The sequence below is a fragment of the Cebus imitator genome, unplaced genomic scaffold (assembly GCF_001604975.1).
Source record: "Cebus imitator isolate Cc_AM_T3 unplaced genomic scaffold, Cebus_imitator-1.0 Scaffold43, whole genome shotgun sequence".
Taxonomy (NCBI): domain Eukaryota; kingdom Metazoa; phylum Chordata; class Mammalia; order Primates; family Cebidae; genus Cebus; species Cebus imitator.
Genome location: NW_016107358.1, coordinates 8,937,503 through 8,959,885, shown reverse-complemented (window position 1 = coordinate 8,959,885; position 22,383 = coordinate 8,937,503). Strand labels below are relative to the sequence as shown.

At 41.7% G+C, this 22,383-nt stretch overlaps 1 protein-coding gene across 1 annotated transcript in view; it reads right to left on the bottom strand.

The window, feature by feature from the left end:
* F13A1 (coagulation factor XIII A chain) overlaps positions 1 to 22,383 on the bottom strand; it is a 164,325-nt gene that overhangs the window by 116,670 nt on the left and 25,272 nt on the right. The gene's annotated exons all lie outside the window — the stretch shown is intronic.

Genomic DNA, 22,383 nt, shown 5'->3' with positions numbered 1-22,383 from the left:
AATGGTTTTTATTTATTCTGAATATAATTTCTTCATTTTTATGATATTATCTAGAATATGATTATACTTATAGGTTGCCTTATGTAACCATTTCCTTATTCAACCTAAAAATGTGTTTGCTGCCAGTCTCATTAGTGATTTAGGCTTTTGTCATGGACAATGGTTAAGAGTTGAGTTTCCACTGGCAGAGGATCTGGGTTTGAAACTTGACTCCACTACTTCTAACCCTGGCAACCTTTGGCAAATTACTTGACCTTTACAAATCCTTATTTCCTTCCATTTTTCTTCATCAGTAAATAAGAATACTACTACTAGTTATCTCATAGGAAAAGAGAATAAAATAACATATGTAAGATGCTTTGCACATAATTTCTCTTGCATAACAAATGCTTGGACATTTTTCGCTGTTATTTTAATAGAAGTTTAAACATCAGGGCATTTTACCATATTTTCCTGCTCATTATACTTTATAAATACGCTGTCTCAAGGTTAATCTTATTTTTCTTTATTGTTGTCATTTGGGCCAAATTCCTATTTTGTAGTCATAAACTCAAAACTAAGTTTTACCATTAGGTTCTGGAACTACGTGCAGAAATTCAACCTCATGGCATTCTTTAACTCATTGGCTCACAGAGTAAAAGTTTACAGTTTAGTTTACAGGATAATTAAGTTTATAGACAGTTTTCTTAATAATTTCATATACAGGATAATCAAACAGAGATATTTTAAACTGAAACAAATCATTTATTTACTAACTTTTCCAAAATGTAACGATGACATTCTTCTTGACTTGAAGAAACACACAAACCAGGCAAATCTGCAGATTATTTTTATTGCAAGCAGAAGAACCTTCAAGAGCAAAACTTTATTTTCTTCAGTTGCTTTCTATAAAGCATGTAGAGGATTCCACATTAACGCTTCATTTTTAGCCTCCCTAATTACTAATTTCAAAGATCTTTAAAAGAGTCTTTGGTAGGCATATTTTCAGAGAGAGAACATTCTAAGGAGGTGGTTACATAAGTTACTGCTATGTAATTCTGTGAGGATGCTTAATCTTAATGAAAATAATAATTTACATGGTGCAAACCACGGAGAAAGATTAGAGCTTCAACACATTGCTATCAGGCGGTATCAGTTACACCACTCAGAATGAATATCACATATACTCATCATAAATCTGGCATAGACTCATCATAAATCCGGCACAGATTTAAATATTGTTTTCTGCCTAGGTGACACAGCATCTAAGCAATGATCTTGCAGACACACGGGACTCAGCCACTCAGGAACCCCTGCATAAATCCTCCCACGTAAACATGTTTGTTCCAGAGGCAACTCTGCACTCATCTCCTGTTTCTCTTCCCTCTGTGTGCATACTCAGTCTTGGGATGAGCTTGCCCTTTCCCCCAGAGGCTTTGTTGTTCTCTGGAACCCCTTTCACTGCTGACGTGCAGACATCAAAGGCAATCTTGCCAGGTAAATGGAACCCATAATCCATTTATTACAGTGGTTCCTAGCAGCTGTTGCCACTAACTGCTGGTTTAGATTTAGAATACACGGTATTTAAAAACATGCAAGTTTGGTAAAAATAAACTTACAGAGATAAAAATCTACACGTTAATGACAGCTTAAAAAAAAATAAGGGATGAAAGGAATTTTGAAGCTAATTATGCAAGGGTGCACTTCGGGGAATAGCAAAGAACTAGAGGAGTACATCTGAAAGCACTCTGTACCTGCTATGTGCTCAACCTCAGCTTCAACTCTGTGCTAACTTCCACTTTTGTTTTAAAAGCTTCACTTTTGTTGGGAAGATTGAAAGAATGAAGACGATCACTAGTGTACACTATTACAGTTTAAATTAAGACTTCAAAGACTCATATTAAGTTTCCCATATCAAATCCAAGTTATACAAAAAGAGTGAAGCAAAAGGAAAGCTATGTTTTTTCATGCTGACTTCGAACCCAGTCATAACCTAATTTGAAGACTACTTTGGACATTTTTTATTTGTATGTTGATATTGCCTAATATGGGCTAGATATTATCCTAAGTGCTAGGGATACAACAGTGAATAAAACAGACAATAACTTCTGTACTCATAGAGCTTATATTCCACAAAAAAAAACCTAAAGCCGGTGGTTTACCGTGTTCTTATTATCCCTTTATTCCCTATAACAAACAATGAGAAGGAAACCATTATCATCATCCTAATTTGACAAATCAGGAAACTAAGACACAGAGTCATTAAACAGTGTACCCAGGGTGACGCAATTAGCAAATAGTGGAGTTAAGATTTGAACACAGACCATCTGGCTCAAGAGTCATAGTTTTTAACACTAAGCTCTATGGCAGCTGTATGAGCTGAAAATGCTTTGGAGTTGATGAGAACTATGTCAAATTCTGACTTCACAATTAACTACTGGTACAACTTCAGGCAAATCACTTAATTGTCTTAGCTTCCATTTTCTTGACTTTGCATTTTAGTTTGGGAAATAAAAAGACAATAGCTTTTATTATGTGATGAAAGCTTTATGCTTAGCACACAGTAGGGGCTGGCTAAGGGAGCACTGATTTTTTTTTTTTTTTTTTTTTTGAGATGGAGTTTCACTCTTGTCACCTAGGCGGGAGTGCAGTGGAGCAATCTCAGCTCACTGCAACCTCTGCCTCCCAGGTTTAAACTATTCTCCTGCCTCAGCCACCCAAGTAGCTGGGATTGCAGGGCCTGCCACTATGCCCGGCTAATTTTTTGTATTTTTCGTAGAGGGGGGGTTTCGCCATGTTGGGCAGGCTGGTCTCTAATTCCTGACCTCAGGTGATCCGCCTGCCTTGGGCTCCCAAAGTGCTAGGATTACAGGTGTGAGCCACTTCTCCTGGCTGATTGTTTTTTTAAGTATAACTTTTACTAGAAAGTAAAGGCAGTTGGAAGAAGGGGTGATTTAAGTAGGTTATTTGTGTTGATTGAGATGTTGTGGCCAAGGGGAAAGCAATTCATCTGACTCTAATACTTCTGTGTGATCTCGGGCAAAGCACCCATCCTGTCAACTAAAACTTCTCACAGTGTATAAAATGGAGATCGTGGTGGTCATAGTTGGTGATAGGGAGGACAGCTCAATAAGTGGCAGCTACTGTTACTTCCCTGTTGTCCTGGGGCTTCTGATTCCTCTAAGGGATCCTTCTCTGCTCCATCTGTGGGAAATTAGGGTGGGTTTACCAACTGCCAACAAACCTAGAGAAGCCCAAATCTATTTCAAAGACCAGTTTATCCCAGATTTAAAAAGCCTTGATCTGACTGATTTTTCCTTTAGGAGGACTTGCACAAGCCAAAAACAAAAACAAAAACAAAAACAATGACAAAAATGTGATGTCATTCACCAGTAACCAAAAAGCCTTAATAATTCCAGAATCATCATGAAGTCACCTGAAACCTGCCATTCAATCATCATGTCTGATTTTCTGAGTCATCAATGATCACTATTAGAGCGATGGTTAGAAAACTACAGTCCGTGGGCCAATTGTAGCTTGCCTATTGTTTAAATAAAGTTTTATTGGAACATAGTTATGTTGATTTGCTTGCGTGTTATTGTGCTACAAGAGCAGAGTTGCGTAGTTGTGACAGAGTCCATATGGTCTGCAATGCCTGACGTAGTTAGTACCTGGCCCTTACAGTAAGCAATTGCCAACATCTGCCTTAGAGCATTTCACATTTTATTTATTTAAGCAGTGATTTATTACAGGCTCTTGGTATCTAACACTTGAGCCTGAGAAGAAAATACCATCACCTAATTTCTCTTTCTAAGAAGAAATATGTTTCTAAACTATTCACAAACATTCATACTACTAGTAGGTCAACCTTTAGTTTCCTGTAAGTCTCCTAGTTAAATTTTCACAGTATCGGGGTGTTGAAAACACAGAAAGTTTGTGGCTTTTTATTGATTTTATGAATCACAGCTAAAATGTTCAATTTTAAAACTGCAAAAGTTGTTTAGAGTTGCCAAGGCAGTTCACGTAGTGATGAAAATAAAGTAACGGGAATGAAGTTTTCTTGGGGTCCTCAACAAAACCCCTGTGAGGAAATATTTACAGATGGGAAACTGAGGCTTGGTGAGGGTGTGAGCTGAGCAACATTACGTAGCTAGACAGAAGTGGAAATGGAGCTGGGGACAGGGAAGCCTGTTCTTTTTGCCCCATGTCATGCCACCTCTGTGGAGGAAGGTAGAAGATGGTGAAAGGGATCTAGGGAGATGAGAGGAGGCAAGAGAGGAATAAAACTGGAAAGTCTGAAGGAATATGAGGAAAGGAGACATTCAGAAAATATGCTGTGGTGGACAAGAGATGTGTGAGCCAGAAGTGTGGATCAAAGGAGGTAATAACTGAGAGAGGAGAAGGTAGGCCAGGTGGAGGGGAACCTGCTCGAGGGTCTCTCTGGGCCAACTCGGATTTGTGTTGGGAAGGCTTCCAAAGTAATGTCGGGCATCAAAGGGTGAAAGTTGAACAACTTTGCTGACACACTGATGCCATGTGGCCCGGGAACAGGGTCTGGAAGCTCATCAAGGACAGGGAGTGACAAGATGAATTCCAAAGGAAGGAAAAAGAATCCTGATTGGCAGGCTTTTCATATTCCTGCATGGGAAAGTTGGTTAGGAAAGTGAGACCTGATGTGTCAATAGCACCTCGGGTGTCTTGTTGACTGCTCTATTACACCATGTTTAATTCTGAATGTAATGACTTCAGTGACAGCACTGGGGAAGTATTTTCCATGATTGAATTGTGAGTGAGAAAGTCGTGACAGAGTAGTATTTCATTTCACTAAATAGCCCCTCTCAGCCCCAGGAGTCAGCATGGTTATGAGACCACAATCCGGCTACCCTTGGAACACCCATCCATCAACATCCACGACTGCCCATTAGCTATCCTTGGCCCAACCTGGATGGGAAACATGACTCCACACAGGGAACCTCCATGCATGTGTCTGCTGAAAGTATATAATGCCTGGATAGACGCGTTTTTCTTCCCCAAATCATGCAACTTTGTGTTAAAAACATTAGAGCAAGAAAAAGAGAATCAGGAAAGGCAACATCCTAGAAAGGAATCCATTTCTTTTTTAATAACTGCTGTCTTTGAAACTGGACTACTAAACATGAGGAAATATTATAATTGCCGATTGCATTTTTCCACAAACTAGGGCCATCTTCCCAAGTGATCTAGAAATTAACATATGCTCTTAGTTTAAGTGCACGCTTTCATTTGCAAATTATTATTGAGACCACAAAACTACTGTTTTTTTTTTTTTTTTTTTTGAGACGGAGTTTCACTCATGTTACCCAGGCTGGAGTGCAATGGCACGACCTCGGCTCACTGCAACCTCCGCCTCCTGGGTTCAGGCAATTCTCCTGCCTCAGCCTCCTGAGTAGCTGGGATTACAGGCACACAACACCATGCCCAGCTAATTTTTTGTATTTTTAGTAGAGACGGGGTTTCACCATGTTGACCAGGATGGTCTCGATCTCTTGACCTCGTGATCCACCCGCCTCGGCCTCCCAAAGTGCTGGGATTACAGGCTTGAGCCACCGCGCCCGGCCAAAACTACTGTTTTTAAGGCAAAAGCCGCTTGGACCATATGCCTATATTTACACACCTCATCATCCCTTTACTGAGAACGTCACCCTCCTTACACGTACATGTGTGAAGATGGAGAGATATACCTACCTTAATCCCCCCAGCTGGGAAGAAGGAGGAAGAAGGTGAAAATATTTAATTTCATTATGATGTTACTCTTTTCCAACCTTGGCTACCTAGGCTTGAGCTTTGTGCACAGTTTCTTCATATTAGTGTTCTTTGCAAGATAGGCAAGAGAAATCCAGCTGCAGCTCAGATTCAGTGCCACGTGACCCTGAGGAAAATGTCCTCTCAGCCATTCAATGTATTTCGCAAACTAGACAGCCCACTGCACTCAAAGCCCTGCATAGGTAGTGCCAACTAGAAAAATTCATTGCCTTTTAAAAAATTAATCTTTTGGGTTAGTCGATGGCTTTGAAATATTTTTACATTAAAAAATACAGTGTCCTAGATGGTGATTAGGTTCTCAGGTAGTCTAGAAGGGACGTTGAGCAGCATACTGTATGGTCAGTATGGTTGAATATTGTTGCTAATAGAACTGTTCTGACTCCACCTCTCTCATGCCTAGGACCTGGAAGAACATACTTGGCATCAAGGAGGGTTGGTATCAGTGACTGAGAAGACACATCTGTCAATCACTGGTCCCTCCATGCTCCAAAAGAAAGAAGCTGGTAACTCAGGGCACCCTCACTTCTCTCCTCTTTTGGATATGTCATTGTAGGCCCAGTGGCTGCAGTCTATTACCCTCATATGCTATACTTAGTAATAAGGATAACTCTGGCCACATTATTAAGGAAACAGGAACCTAGGCGAACCAGAGTCACAACATTTTAAAACCGACTTCATCTTAAAACTAGCAAGACACTTTCCTTGCCAGTCACAACCCACAGTCCTAAATGTTGACAACTAAGGAAGCAACTTGGTAATGCCTGCAAGGACAAACTCCTACAACATCAGAAAATCCGGATGTCCCAATATCCGTAAATATATATACTTTCGAAATAATGACAGTTATGCTTTGATGTACCTACACACTAAAATGTCAAGGATAGTTTTCTTTAAATCAATAGAATAATAAATTTTGTCATGCTGTCAGCCTACCCTCACATAACCACAGCTTAGTTTAGTCTTTACATAGACAAGACCCCTATATAAGATAAACTCAAAAGAAAGAAATCGCATGCCTCTGCTTGCTTTCTGAGGACACCCTACTTTGTAATGGAGTAGCTTTTAATAAACTGCCCCTTCTCACTGCACTTTGTGAATCGCTTTGAATTCCTTCTGTATGAGATCCAAGAACACTCTCTTGGGGTCTGGATCAAGACCCCTTTTCCTATAACAATTATTTGCCAAAAAAGCCCAAACAAACATTTTTCTCCTTAGTTATTCACTTAGATGTCTATTCTGCTTGTTAGACTGAACTGAAGACATTGTCTAATATGTCTGTATAGCCCCCAAAGAATGTCACAATGTTTTGCACCCCCTTGGTACCCAATAAATGTCAGTGGGGCTGAACTGACTCTCTGCAAATGTCACTAAGATCATCATGGAGATGTTAGAAGCTCGGGAACAAGATGCCCCCAGCAATCTGGGTGTTCGATCTAAGCACCCTTCACAAAAAACCAAACATTTTCATTTATAAACTTTTTCCTTCAGAGGGTGATGTTCATTCCTCTATAAACATATTTGAGCTGAGCTCTGACTCCATCTACCTGCAGACTTCCTTTAAGAGTTCATTCTTATAAGAGGATTGTCTCTAAGGAACACAGGAATATATCATGTCTTCAGCTGAGAAGGTAAATTTCATGATGTTAATTCATTTTTCCATTTGATTCATTTGTTTTTCCCAAGGCACACCTTTCATGTTCAAAATAATCAATCTATTTCCAAATGGGCCCTGGCAGTATGACGGTGACAGCATGATGCATGTGGCAGTGCTGGAAGCATGAATACACTTGCTTTGGAAAAGGAAGCAAAACTTGTGCTAACAGTCTTAGGATGGAAAGGGAGTGTGCTGAAACCAAGAGGGAATGAGTGCCTGAATAACTCTTAGAAATACCAGGTTACCAACTGCAAAAACAAAATCCCACCACCAAAAAAGAAACAATCAAAAAGACACAGAAATCATGGATGATGGCAACTAGGAGGAGAGAAACGCACGTCCAAAAGCAAGTCATCTCTTTGAGGACTGTAGAAATCTGCCGTTTCCATTCCTAGATTGCCATCGGCAGATTACATACACATTTCAGATGTTTCCTAAAGAAAGAGAACTTCCTGGCCACGTTTATTCTGACTCAGGCAAACTTAGGAAGGGCTGGGGGGATGCTTCATGAAAACAGGGATTGAGTTTTGTTTAACTTTGTACACCCAGCAGGTTGCATGATATTTGGAATATAGTAGGTGCTCAATAAATATTTGGCAAATGGAAGCTAGGTACTTGTTAAGGTGTCTTTTCCACTTTGACTTCATTTCACTTTTCTTTCAGTGGTTCCTACAGCACTTAAACCCTTCTTTGGAGTAAGGATAAGGTGTAATTTTGTGAGATATACATGAAACCAGCATTGTGCTAGGCTCTTTGAGTGATTCAGAATAAACCATAAGGCTGTCACCTGATGCTGACCACCTGGTCCCTGGCTTTAGGAAGCGTACCACTTAGATGGTCAACCAAGGCAGGAATCTGAACATGAGGACATCCTGTCTCAAGATGATGCCAGTGGCATTCAGAGGAAGTAAGGAACACAACATGAAATTCAGAGAAAATGTGGACAGCACTGAGATAGGAGAATTTCTCCCTAAGAATGTCTTGTTTCTGTGCAAGGGGATTGTGAAGCCCCTTCAAAGAAATGTGCATGCATTTTAAACATTCCTACAGCATGCCAGGCTCTTCTTGGGATTAGCGGCCATGAGGAACACAGTGTGGAAACCTAGAGGAGGAAGTGGCTAACAGTGTCTGTGGAAGTCGAAGAAGATTCCTCAGAGAATGTGGTTTTGGAATATAATCTTAAAGGTGGACAAGGTGGGGAAGAGTCTTCCTAGCTGAGGGAATAACCGACACAGGGAATAAGGAAAGGATGGTGCATAAAGGGAAGGGCAGGAAACTCAGCAGACTGTGGCAGAGGAAGCAGCTGACCTAGGCAGGGTACGAAGCTCCGAGACCTCCAATGCAGTGCAAATGTATTTAGAGTATGTCCTAGGGAGGGGCTGGAGATGGGACAGGTGCCGTTGGAAAGCTTTAGCGGTCTGGTGAGATTGCATTTTAGAAAGGTAAGTCTGTCTGCAAGATGGAAAATGGTCTTGAGGGGGACAAGGGCGGAGCAGGGAGACCAGTCAGAGGGCGCTGAAGTGCTCAGGGTGGGCATGATGGTGTCCTTGACTGACTCAAGGGAAGGTAAATGTGAAGGTGCTGGCAGAAGCAGGAAGTAGAGGCAATAGGTTTTGGACATTGGCATTGAGTAAGGGAGCAGAGCCACCGGCAACCCCAAGTTTTGTTCATTCTTCAGACTTATTAAGTGCCTACTAGGTGCCAGGCACTGTTGGTTGTTGTTGCTGTTGTTTGTTTGTTTTTGAGACAGAGTCTTGCTCTGTCACCTAGGCTGAAGTGCAGTGGTGCAATCTTGGCTCACTGCAACCTCCGCCTCCAGGATTCAAGTGATTCTCCTGCCTCAGCCTCCAGGGTAGCTGGGACTACAGGTGTGCGTCACCACACCTGGCCAATTTTTGTTATTTTTAGTAGATACAGGGTTTTGCCATGTTGGCCAGGCTGGTCTCAAACTCCTGACCTCAAGTGATCCACCCGCCTCAGCCTCCCAAAGTGCTGGGATTACAGGCATAAGCCACCGTGCCTGGCCCCAGGTGCTGTTTTAAGTGAGATATAGCCATGAACAAAACAGTCATTCCCACTAACCCAAAGATTCCAGACTAAGCTTCAAGCATGGGCAAACATGCTGCTTTGTGAGGAGTTTGCTCCAAAAGTTAGAACCTGGTGTTGCTAACTGTGATAAAAGTTTACTCCAGGAAGCTAGTTTTCTGGAAATCCCTAACCCACATGGGTGCTGCCTCATTTAAGAGAAGACAGGATATTTTTAGTCTTTAAGAAAAAATAACCAGCAGAAAATGTTCTACAATGTGGACATAGTTGATTACAGAGCATAACATTACGCTGCAGATTTCTTCACGTTGCTGATTCAATTCCTAAGGACCTGGAGGAACAGGAGTCAGAGAATTTGGACTTGTGTTTCCTGTTGTCCATTCAGGAACAAAAACCACTGTTTGTGTCAGCAACTCCGCCTGTTGACTGGCTGGCTGATCTCAGACCTGTGGCCTGCACCCCTAGAATCCTCCTCCAGGTTCCACAGAAAGCCATGTTCCCACGCTCCTCTGCTCTCTGACTTCTAGGTAGATTTGACTAAAGAGAGGATTGGATATAGGAGGAAGGGAGATGTCAGGATGTGTCTCCCTTGCTCTCTCTGTTTTGAGGTGAGAGTCTGAGTCTCCTCCATGGCTCCAGCTCCCACTCGATGAGCCTGCTATGCTCCAGCACCTGCTTATGGGATCTGATAGGACCTCCTCCTCTGTGTGCCTCCAGCTTCTGGTGTGGTGGCAGTTTTCTACTGTTCCTAATTCCTGAGTTGCCTCACCATGTAGCTTGCTTGGCTTCTTAGTTATTCTCTTGCCTGGGTACCCAATCACCTCCATTAAACTTCCACTGTGTACAAATCTAGAGCAGTTTCCATTCCACACCCTGGACCACGCCCTGCAATGTGTCAGACATTGTGTTCATGCTCTTCTATCAGCTCTGATGTTTATGTCCATTTTATATATGGGAAGACTGAGGCTCAGGTAAGTTAAATAAATAGATCTAGGCTACACAGCTATCAGGATGCAGAACAATCATTTGAACACAGGTCTGCTTGGTCCAGAGTTGTGGCTGGGGAGGCTAATAAATATTCTCAGTGCATCTTCCATCTGTAAAATGGCATTACAGAAGATGAGGATTAAGCAATAGTGTGCGTGAAAGGCACTTCATGAATGGAACAAATTATGATTATTCTCCTTATTATATGGTGTCTGATGGCTACAACAGCAAATAAATCTTACTAAACTTATTTTATTTTTTCTTTTTTGAGACGGCGTTTCACTCTTGCTACCCAGGCTGGAGTGCAGTGGCGCTATCTCGGCTCACCGCAACCTCCGCCTCCTGGGTTCAGGCAATTCTCCTGCCTCAGCCTCCCGAGTAGCTGGGATTACAGGCACGCGCCACCACGCCCAGCTAATTTTTGTATTTTTAGTAGAGACGGGGTTTCACCATGTTGACCAGGATGGTCTCGATCTCTTGACCTCGTGATCCACCCGCCTCGGCCTCCCAAAGTGCTGGGATTACAGGCGTGAGCCACCGCGCCCAGCCCAACTTATTTTATTTTTTATTTCTGAGCATAACCACACAGAAAGATAAGATGTGAGAACTAAAAGTAAAATCTTATCCCCATCCCTGCTTCCAATCAACTGCACAGACTCTCTCTTGGCTAAGGGGGCCCCAGAGAAACCTTAAAAACTGTGTCTCAGCCATGATGGGATGAGAGGTGAGACACATTTCTTTATATTCCCTTTCGTTTTGCTGTTTAGACACAACTGAACAGAATCAATGTTAAAATAGAGATCATAAGACTGACACTGTGGCAATAAAATACCTAATTATAAACAAGACCCAAGGGTTAAGTCATGAACCCCTGCATTTAAAGAATAAACTATGTTCTCACTGCCATAGTTTTTCTGTGTGTTTTTTGTTTCTTGTCTGTGGCAGCTAAACAAGTCTGGGTCTCAAGATGAGCAATGCTGAAACAATTGCAGTTCTTCCACCACCAGATGCTGACTAACTGACCCACATGCCACCAGTCACAAACTACAGCTTTGATTGGATTAGAGATTGATTTCAGCAACTTTCTCCTGGTAAGAGACTATCAACCATGGACTGGTTCTGGCTGATTTACTGAGGCTGCACACTTCAATGCATTTCTGTCCCTGCTTCACCTTTTTATGTATAGGGCCTAACTGCAGTACATGTAAATGTTAAATCTCACCCCAAAGTGAACATGGGTCACATCTATTTGACCCACGCATACGTGAAGACCCCCTTCATAAATGTTCATAGCTCCTCCTGTAACCTGCTGAATATGTACATTTGGCCAACCAGTTCAACACAATTACCTGTTCCATCTTCTCTTCCCTTGAACTGCCCACCTTTCAGCCTCTGCCAGAGGCTGAGCTTCTCAGCCTGTCTGGATGGTCACTCTGCAGGTTGTAACCTTTCATAAGAAACGAAGACTCCTCTCCAAATTTGTAGATTTGTGATTTTTCAATTAACAAGTACCTGCTGATGTGGCACAATTCAGGGATTTATTTCATCAACAGGTTATTTATTAAGCACCATTTAAGTGCCAGGCCCTGTTCTAGGTACTGAGAACACAGCAGTGTCAATACATAGAAGAGTCATGGAGTGTATAGTCTAGTGGGAGTAGACGGACGATAAACAAATAAATATATGCTATGTCAAATGGAGACAAGTGCTATGAAAAAAATGACTAGAGCATCTTAAGGGGACAGAGAGGGAGAGTTGGGGGTGCTAATTTGGAGACAGTGGCTAGAGAAGACATTTGAGAAGAGACTTGAGAAAAGTAAGGGAATGAGCAGTGCAAATATCAGGGGATGGGTGTTGTCAGTGCAAAGGCCCTGTGGGAGGTGGTACTTGGCATGTTTGAGGAGGCCAATGTGCCTGGAGCAGAGGACCTGTGGGAGGTGAGATGCCTAAGCAGGACAATTGGGGGACTGGGGGGGATAAGCTACCTGGGGCAAAGGGAATTGTGGGAGATGAGGTGCCTGGGGCAGAGGGAATTGTGGGAGATAAGATGCCTGGAGCAGAGGGAATTGTGGGAGGTGGCAGTGTCTGAGCAGGGGAATTATGGGAGATGGGCAAATGCCAGGAACAGAGGGAACCACAGAAGATGAGGTCAGAGAGAGCCAGATCAAGCAGGTCCTTATAGGACATTGGATTTTATTCTGATTGAGAAAAACAGTCACTACAAAAGAGGCATGATCTGCTTTAAGTTCTTTTTAAAAATCGCTTTGGTTGTTCTGTGAAGACTGCAGGAGAGCAATCAGTATTCCTGTGAAGATCTCTTGACCTCTCAATATTCCCCCTTTGCTTGTTGGTAATGAAAATTCTGCCAACGGAAGAGAAATTAGAAATGATACTGAAATGTTTATATCCCTGGGAAAGGCAATGAGTTTGCTTAAATTTGTTGTACTATATACCTTTCCTAAAAGCTGGAGCTGGATGTTGGAAATAGGGAGGGAAGAGGGGGTTGGAAATAGGGAAACTTGCTCAGGGGGCATGGTATAAAAAAATGTGGCCACCAGAAGTACAAAGTTCATCTATATGACCACTATTTCTAGGGCAATTTTCAGCCCTTCTTTGGCATGAGTTTAAACAATACTTTTTTTATTCTACCAATCCATAGAGGTTAAACTCTTCAAGGTCTAGAGATGTGAGGGAGAGAAATAGGTTGTTTATGTCACAAAGTCTAATTTATTGTAGCTTGCTGGATTTCATGGTAATAAACCAAACTGCATACCCAGCTTTTTGCCCTGTCTGACCGCAACTGTTATGCAATTCTTTCAACTGACAAAGAATGTTTTTATATTTCTTACTGACAAAGAATGTTTTCATATTTCTTGGGTTTCTGACCCCTTGTACTGGGGTCTGGAAGCCCAAGGGTTGGAGAGGGACTTCGTGGGGAGACACACTTTGCACTGAACATGAAGGTCACTGACCAGAAGCATTGCAGTTAGAGACTTTGAGAGGCATCTCTTTCATGTTCTCAATCAGCTCAGAACACATGCCATAAGGAATTCTCTCCTACAGCAACTGAATTTCTCCCAGCAAATGGCAAGTCTGTGGAGCCAAAGCACCATTTGCTCATTTGCTTGTGTTCCATCCATTATATGAACAGAACGAGACTTCTAGGTTTTACAAGAAAGACTCATTTTGTTAAAGTCACAGCAACTGACTTAAAAAATAAAGTGTCATTAGCCAACGAAGATTAAAAAGTATAGCTGAATGTCTTCCAAGCAAAATAGGCCAATTGATATTTTTGCTAAAACAGTCAATTCTTGTTAATAACTTAATGGCAACAATAACAAAAATAAGACTAAATCACTGGTAATTCTGATAAAGTATTTGTTTGTCTTTGGGGCCTATGTGAATGCAATATATAAAAGCAAGTGTTAAGTGAATTTGCATTGCCAGAAATTAAACCAATTATTGGAAGAACAAAAATCAACATAGAAAACATTCTAAGGACTATGGTGCAGTCCATCTACTATTAACCTACAAGTGGATATTTACAACACATACTTAATAAACATTTATTTAAACAGATGTTTACTAGTGCTTATGATGAGCAGAGTGATACCACTTAAACTGGAGGAGAGAGGGTGGTGAATGTGCTGAGACATGATACATTTCCTGTGCTCAGTAGGTTGATAATAAAATATCCAAGTTTAGACCGCAATTTAATTGGTAATATTAATGCCATGTGAGAATAACAGAGTAAGAGTAGCAGACTGTGGGGGAAGTCACCGACTTTCTTAACTACATAACAATAAATATGGAACTCAAAGGACTGGCAAAAAGAAAGAGACACCGTTGCATTTTATTTACTCATATTTATATTTACGTGTGTTTATCTACTTACTATAGGTGTTCATTGTTACTTCATAAGTTGATTACTGCTTACATTTAAAAGCATCGCTTTATAAAAACTGTATTCAAGCCTACTTTTTGTAAGTGTCATAGAGAAACAACATGAGAGACCATGGATGCCGCTGAAACACAGGGATATAAAGAAACAGTACTGAGGTTGGACCAGGGGAGTCTTGCCTAAGGATACCTTGTGGGAGAACAATTGTTCCTGACGTCTTCTTAAGGCCTTAAAATATATTCCAATCTTCTCTCATTTCCTCTGTGTCATGTGTTCCCTACTGATTTGCCTTTAATAAAGGTCATTGCTGAGTACTTGTTGGCATTTGTGGGCTTGAAGGGGTACAATATTACCTTCCATAAGTAACACCTAATTCCAATGCTTTGGAAAATGGCAACGTGAAAGAATTTCATCAAAACATCTGCCACTACTCAAATTCCAGAGTGCTTTAAGCATGTACCCTGGAGTTTCATACTGTTTGCAGAGTGGCTGGAGAATCCTCACTTTGGGACTCATCTGGGCCGGCCTTCCCTGGCAGCACCTGGCTACTGAACATCACATGGCTCCCCATGAAAACAGTCATTTGGCAACTCATTCTCAGGGAACTGGTCTCAGCTAACAGTTAATGGCAAGAGTCTAATAAATTCATTTTGCTAAAATGTCTAAGAAGAGTACTGATACTTCTTACCTCCATATTTATACTTTATAGGAAATAATTCCTTCACATCTTAAATGAATCAATTGCCATAGTAGAATTCCATTCATTGCATAAAATTGGGAGAGGGCATATTCTTTACTTCACATTCTGAAGACCTTGTCTTCTTGCTCAGGGATTTTACAGTCTCAATATAATTTCTAAGACCTTTCCAGATTTCAGTTCCAGTGTCAGACCAGGTATACCAGGACCAGCCATCAGATCTTTATTATTCTGGACCATTCAGATCCAGAATAATCAGCATCTAAATTCCGCTGGTTCCTCCCTAAGGGAGGACACTAGGTAGAAGGAGCTCAGTGAAGGCGTCATTATACCTTTTATGTATCATTATACTTGATATCAAAATAATACATTTTTGTTGTTTTAAGCCTCTAAGATTATGATATTTTGTTACAACAGCAACATAAAGATAAGGTAAACACAAAGCACACCGTTGGCACATTGCAAAGACTCTAAGATTATGATATTTTGTTACAACAGCAACATAAAGATAAGGCAAACACAAAGCACACTGTTGGCACATTGCAAAGACTCAGTAAATGGCAAGCTCAAGGATAAAACACGCATGGAGGACAAGGGTCATAAATCAGGGTCACCATAGGTACGACAGAGAGGTGACAAGAACGGTGTGTGAGATATACCTAGGTTGAATCGGGAAACACTGACAGGAGGTAAAATGGTAACGAGCACACCTAGAACCTAGATCTTGGTTTCCAAATATGACTTTCTATTAAAATGAAGCTGGGTTCTTTGGAGAACTTGTTCTCCTTAGAGAAATGGTTGTTTTCAGGGTAGGTGCAGGGAAAATTCAAAATGAGCCTGAAACATTGTACTGTGCCAGAGACTGAGGAAGGAAGGATACTGAAACCAGTTGGAACAGTTTCCAATGGGCAAAATCAAGGCTGTTTGAACATTAAATTATTTAATGATAATAAAAGATTTAAGTAACCTATTTAATTAAAAAAGAAAATCAGGATTCATCCTGGTATTAATCAGTCATTCTATCAACAATAATTTTGGTGATAAATGGGATTTTATAGTCTCAAGATAATTTCCCATTAAGTACTTATTAACTATAAAAGGAACAAAGAGTAACTTTACAGGGGCAACCCCAACAATCACCTCTGTGTTGGGCTCTGTGATATTCTGCCGAAGGCACCTTTGAAAATGACAGACAGGCTTATACTCAGCTGCTGGGAGTGATGACAGGGTCCTCAGTGGGTCAGCCCTCCTTGGGCATTGCCTTACGAGAAGAAAACTGGCTCATCCGGGGCCACACCTCATTCCAGGGGTGGCTCACATCCAGTAACTGATCACTACGGAGGAACGAAGCCTTGTCCCTTTCTTCCCATCTCTGGAGAACTCTGAAGAGCCATCTCAGCTCAAGAGTTTAACACAGTGTCAGCTGAGGCCTTTGGTGTGACTGCATTACAGCCTGACTCCCCCACTGGCCAATACTGCTACCTTCCATAGGAGTTGATCCCAAGAGCACTCCCTAATCAACTGCTTGCATGCTAATTTCACAGTCAACTTCCTGGGTACTCAACCTTTGGCACCAACTTAATCCAGTGGTTAAGTTAACATCATCAGTAACAGGATCTGTAAAAGTTATGTGCAACCAGGTAGGAGGCACTGAGAAGAACATAGAATCATTTCTATAATCTTCCTGTGAAAGATGTGTGACTTGATTTTAACCATGAAGAAACATCAGTCAAACCCAAATGGAGAGGCATTCTAAAAATCACTGCCTTGTAATGTTCAAACACATCAAATCATGAAAGTCAAAGCAAGATTATTTATCTGTTCCAAATTAAAGAAAACTAAAGACATGAGACATGACATCTAAATATAACATGTGATCCTGGATTAGCTCCTCCTGCTATAAGGGACATTACTGAACAACTGGAAAAACTCAAATGTGTTCTAAAGATGAGACTACATAAAATATCAGTGTTAATTTCCTTATTTTGATGGTTGTATAGAATAATGTCTTTGCTCATAGGAAACACACACTAAAGTATTCAGGGATGATGAGACATCAGATTGACAGCTGTAATGGTTCTGGGAAAAAGTTCTTTGTATGGTTTGTCTTGTCAATTTTCTGTAAAGAGGAGTTTGTTTCAAAATTTTAAAAGCCTTTTAAACCACAACAATACATGTACTACCCAATTTTTGTACAATTATCCTGTGTATCCATGTCCTTCCTTTTTTTTTTTTTTTTTAAGACAGAGTCTCAGTCACCAGGCTGAAGCATGATCTTGGCTCACTGCAACCTGTCCAGGTCCTGGGTCCTGGTTCCTGGGTTCAAGTGATCCTCCTGCCTCAGCCTCCCGAGAGGCTGGGACTACAAGCTCACGCCATCACACCCAGCTAATTACTGTATTTTTAGTAGAGGCAGGGTTTCACTGTGTTGGCCAGGATGGTCTCGATCTATTGACTTCATGATCCACCTGCCTCAGCCTCCCAAAGTGCTGGGATGACAGGAGTGAGCCACCGCAACTGGCCTTTTTTTTTTCCCCCTTAGTGATGTAGGTTTTTAAGTATATTAAGAGGAACTTTTGAGCTTTCTTTGTTTGGAGTGCCAATATCAATTCTTCAAAAGTACATGCTAAAGGATATTCTAAGGGATACCCTCCTACCTTCCTGGTTTCCCTACCCTCGGCAACATCCTATGTCTAACAAAAGACACAAAGTGGCCTTTCCCCTCAAGAAGCATCAGCTGTAAGAAAAGACAGAACTAACTGCTGAGGAGCAGAACAGCAGTGAAGTGTTCCACCCATTGCATAACAATAAAAATAAATCCAGAGGCTGGAGAAACCAACTTGCAAGGGATTACTTAGTGAGTCATTGAAGCAATAATTGAGCACCACAAGGCCAGGTTTACCATCTCATATAAATCTAAGGGAAAAAGGCCGAGAGCAAAAAGATTTGCTTCTCACTTCCGAAGATGATTACCTTACGCTGGCACTTTCAGTCATCAGCACTGCGATTTTTTTTTTTTTTCCTGAAATGTTGTCATGATGGCTACAAACACAAGCAGTGTCTTTATGAATCATCTTTATTTTTAAAATTTGGCTAACACTCCACTCAAGTGTCTTTGACATGTTTAAAGCAATTTGTTTCACAAATATGAAAGTTAGCAAAGGTTGGAATGCTGGAAATGAAGTAATGGAGATAGTGTGTCATTTTCTATCACTTAGAAATATATTGCACAAATAGAAAAGCTGTTTGATGGAAAATGCCACAGCAGCTGTCTCCACCACTTCATTTCCGTCATTTTAGTCACAGAAACATAAGGTTTTCTTCCTCTTTTTGTAGAAGTGATTGCTTTAATGCAAAAGGTTCCTGTCCACCCTCAGCACTAACCAAGCAGTAACAGCGAACTGATTCCATAAGGGGAGCACATTGTTCATGGGCCTGCCCGATGGGCCTTTCCTGCCGTTGCAAGCCCCATACAACTCCAGAGCCTTGAAACTGAGTGGTGCCCAAACTCCAAAATGGCCAGAAACTCGATTCAGGGAAGGATTTCTTTCTCACTAGAAGCTTGTATGCATCAGCAGAGCAATAAGCTTCTGGACTACCAAGAATCCCATCCTCCTTGCCTGGAGGGTATATACTTCCCAGCCCTATTGGAATACTTTCAGTTCCCCAAGAGCCATCTCAAGATCTACCTGTCCTTTTCTGAGATTTTACCCTTCAATTCTAGCTGATCGTCTTGCTCTTGGCTGCCCAGAGTCACTTCTGCCAGCCGTGTCACACATTTCTGGAAGGCAACTGTGTCCGTACAGCCCTTGATTATATACTCTATGACTATGTTCATTGTTTGTGGAATTCTTGTCACTCCAATTATAGTAAGTGCTTTAAAGACAGAGATGGTCAACGGTTTGAAACCCTGTTTCTTACTAAAAATACACACACAAAAAAATTAGCTGGGCATGGTGGTGGGCTCCTGTAATCCCAGATACTCTGAAGGCTGAGGCATGAGAAATACTTGAACCAGGGAGGCAGAGGTTGCAGTGAGCTGAGATTGCACCACTGCACTCCAGCCTAGGCAACAGGGCAAGAATCCATCTCAAAGAAACAAAAAACAAACAAAAACAGAGATGGGGTCTTTCATTCTTCTTAAATCCCCTACGGGATGTCACAAAGTGCTGGACACAGCAGAGGTTTCTGCATCAGAAATTCATTGAACCAGACATGGGACAAGATGTTAAAATGGTTTGTAAACAGAAATTGAAAGGAAATAGACAGGAAAGTTAAAGAAGTGCAAAACCTCCAACAGTGCAGAGAAGGAGCATCCCAATGGCTAAGCTAGGCTTTGGCCAGAGGTGGGAACACATTTAGAACATCCAGCCCCAGCTTCTTGAAGGCTAAAGAAATACTCATGAACAGACACAAAAACTGTCAGACCCACTTCCCAAGGGTAACTCCCATTACTCCTCTAACAAATGAGTAAATACCTATGCTACGGTAGGTACCTAGTCAGGTGTCAGCAGGGGAGGAGAGGGCTTCCCCCACTACACCCACACCAGAAATGTCAGGTAACCATCAGGTGATGGTCAGGCAATTGTTATACTGTCTCTCTAAAATAGTAATTGGTCCCAGCTAGTGCCAGGGATGGGCAGTCTTGCAATAAACAGGAATACCTGAAACTGGTGATCAGCAGCTTCCCAATAAGACCTCAAGAGATGGGCGAGTGAGCGCAAGCATGCACACTGAGACAAAATGGCGGAATGTAATCAGTATGTGAGCTTCCTCTAGGAACACTTAACTGGTAAGAAAAAAATGCCTCAAGTGACCACGAGTACAACACTAGTAAACACACTGTGCATGCTCCCCTTCTAAGCACTAGCAGACCACTGCACACATAGATAGCCCGTCTAAGGGAAGAATCACAGGAGAAGGGATGCAAGACCCCAGAAGTATACCAACAGATAAAACCCTAAGTCACCCGGGTGTGGTGGCTCACGCCTGTAATCCCAGCATTTTGGGAGGCTTGAGGTGAGGAGTTTGAGACCAGCCTGGTCAACATGGTGAAACCCTGTCTCTACTAAAAATACAAAAATTAGTCGAGTGTTGTGGCACGTGCCTGTAATCCCAACTACTCAGGAGGCTGAGGCAGGAGAATCACTTGAACCTAGGAAGTGGAGGTTGCAGTGAGCCGAGATTGCACCACTCCACTCCAGCCTGGGTGATAGAGCAAGACGCTGTCTCAACAAACAAACAAAAACCCCAAGTCAAAGTCAAACTGTGCATTTGTCTTTCAAGTTACCCACTTGGCCCTTTGTCAAGCGTACTTTCCTTCCTTTCATTCGTGTTCTAAAGCTTTTGAATAAACTTTCACTCCTGCTCTAAAACTGGCCCATCTCTCCTTCTGCTTTATGAGGAGATAAGAATTGAAGTTGCGATAGACCTGTATGGACGGATTCACGGCTGCTAACAGACTTTGGTGCCGTGGGACTCCAGTGCATTTGCTGCCACTGACACCTAGACATGCATCCATCCACAGGACAGTTGGGTATGTGTGCATGAGAGACAGAGAGCAAGAGCAAGATAGAAACAGACAGACTGAGAGGGAAAGTCATATAAATCATAAGAAACAAGAGAAAAGATTGGAAAAGAGGCTGAGATATTGAGAAGAAAGAGAAGGTGAAGAGGGTAGCAAGAGAGAGGTAGACCTATTTATAGCCTGTCTTATGGTTGTGTAATACCTGTCTGACTCTGGCTGCTATCACAGTAGCATTTTATGAAGGTTATCCTTCCTTAAGGAATACCGTTAAGAATTTAGCTTTCCTACAGAGTTGCAATATTGAAAATAAGGCTGGTAATTGGGTCATCTTATTAGGAAGCCACTATCACAAAGCAGTTCAAAGAGCTTCCAGTTATTCCCTCATCAATCCTTAAACATTCTGCTGGAGTAACTGGAGGGCACAGATGAAGAATATTTAGTCCCCTTGGATCTTTTCTTCAGTGGGTTTAATTTCACATGCATGCTCTCTTCTTAGATTGGAGACTCAAGAGCAAGGTATTACAGTGGACACATCTGTTTTCATTAAATACTTTTTCCCCACCTTTTTCACCCCTTGTTTCACATGCTGCGAGAATGTCTTAGAATTTATGTGGAAAAGCCAGGAAATGACCACAGTCCATCCTCTCTGAGTTCAGACCAGAACTTTCTGGTGGAGTACAGTTTCAATTATGTGGGTGCAAATGAGCCACATTTACGAATTCTTGTAAGTGAAAGCGGTCATTGTAAGACACAAGTGTGAAGACAGAGAGAAAAGCCGTAGGAGCAGGGGTGAAGGCAAATTAGGGGAATAGGAAAGAGAGGGGAGAAAGCAGAGGAGGCAGCCAGGGAGGAAGTGTTTGCGAGTGTTCTGTGCTCTCATTCCAAAACCTCCACGAGTGCTCTGTACAGCACCCTTGACGTGACAAAGACATTGGTGACTCTATTTCCCTAGGGACCCAAGCTTCGCTCAGAAACTCCAGCTCTACAGACATGATATGAGCGACAGTGCAGGGCTGAGGAAGCACATGGTAAAGTCTCTGGCACCAGAATACGGATGACAGTCCCACCTACTTTGAGATTAAACTGTTTCTGTCACTTCAGCTAGAACTTGTGGGCAAATAATTCCAGGCAGAACTTGGCCTGTGGGTTGTCAGGGCCCCTATTTGACTAATGAAGCTGACAGAATGGATGCCACAAGGACATTGGGTATTTTTGTTGAGAGGCTCAGTGATGGTTGTCTTTGCCACTAGGAGACAAAAGACGTGAGAGCAGTTCCCTCCTATTTGCTTTTGGAAGCATTTTCTTGGTGTGTGTATAGATTGTTTTTTAAATGGACAATCATTTATGGGGAATTCATTGGGATACGAAGTGAAGTTTTGATTTATGTACACATCGTAGAAAGATTCAATCAGCTAATTAACATGTTTGTCACCTTACATAGTTACCTTTCTTTTCTCTGTACATTGAAAAAAGGAAGTTAACGATGGTGAAGACATTAAAAATCTATTATTTTAGCAATTTTGAAATATACAATACATTATTTTAAACGATGGTCGCCAATCTGTGTGATAGAGCACTAAAACTTATTCTTCTAGTCTAACTGAGACTTTATACCCACTGACCTACATTTCCTCTTTCCTCATTCCTTGACCCCAAGCCCCAGTCTCTGGTAACCATCTTTCTAGTCCGTTTTATGAGACTGACTTTTTCAGATTCCACATATAAGTGAGATCATACAGTATTCGTCTTTCTATGCCTCATTTATTTCAGTTAGCATAATTCTCTCCAGT